Here is a 1,106-nt window from a genome sequence, read left to right as displayed (position 1 = left end):
ACATAGCACAGACGTAGACCTAGAGCCTCGTTTTACTTGGCGACCATTAGCAGACGGCCAATGAAGATGATAGCGAGCACTTCTAATTTTTGTCATCATAATCACGATTGTTTTTCTTTCTACATCGAAATAATTTGTGGTTATGATTTTCCTAGAGATAATAAATTGCGTTGAAATCTAGGGAATTCATCAACGGGTCTTTGATCACTAATCTGCATAAGTCAGTGCCCCATTAGCATAGGCGGATCCAGGGGGGCCGAGGGGCCCGGGCCCCCCCTATTGGCGGAGCAAAAAAAAGAAAAAAGGGGAAAAGAAAGGAAAAAAGAAAAAGGGAAAAGAGAGGAGAAAAGAAGGAAGGCAAGCATAAGAGGAGGAAGATGAGTGAATAAAATAAGATAAGGGGAAGACTTGGAAATTATTTTTTTTTTAATCTTTCATGTCGGGATATAAAATTTTCGCTCGCGCTTTGCGCTCGCATTGCCTTTTAGGTGATATCTTGCTCAATATGGACCTTAAAATATCAAATTCTGAAGTCAATATACAAAACATATTTCAGCTGGGAAATTGAACTTTCATTATTTTGTTTTATTTACAAATTGATTTTTTAAAAGTGTAAAAATTTCTGTTTTATGGTCTGAATATTACCAATTTCTGCTTGCGCTGCGCGCTCACAATATTTGATTTGTCAGTTACCTATTATTTTCCTGTATTCCATGAAGTTCTCAAAATATCCCTATTTAGGTCAGATTGTCAAAACGTATCAGCTAGCGCTGCACGCTTGCATTTTGATTAGTGAGTTATGTATATCTCAATATTAATTCTAAAACAAGCTACTTAAAATCACCATTTGATGACAATAAATCATAAATTTCTGCTCGCGATTTGCGCTCGCATTGATAGATTTTAAAATCATGCATCTCATGCATAATTACAAAAGTGCTTTAAATGTCCAGTTTTCATAATATTAATAGATTTTGCGCTCTCATGCTTAGGAAGAGAAATAGGAAGATAGTCATCATTTTCTTATGATGACATAATGTCCTTATAGAATATCCCGGTCCTATGTCAAAACTCAAAGTAACAATAATTGAAAATATCAGCTCTGT

Source organism: Lytechinus variegatus, chromosome 1 (genome assembly GCF_018143015.1).
Source record: "Lytechinus variegatus isolate NC3 chromosome 1, Lvar_3.0, whole genome shotgun sequence".
In the NCBI taxonomy this organism is placed as follows: domain Eukaryota; kingdom Metazoa; phylum Echinodermata; class Echinoidea; order Temnopleuroida; family Toxopneustidae; genus Lytechinus; species Lytechinus variegatus.
This window is presented reverse-complemented; position numbering follows the sequence as displayed.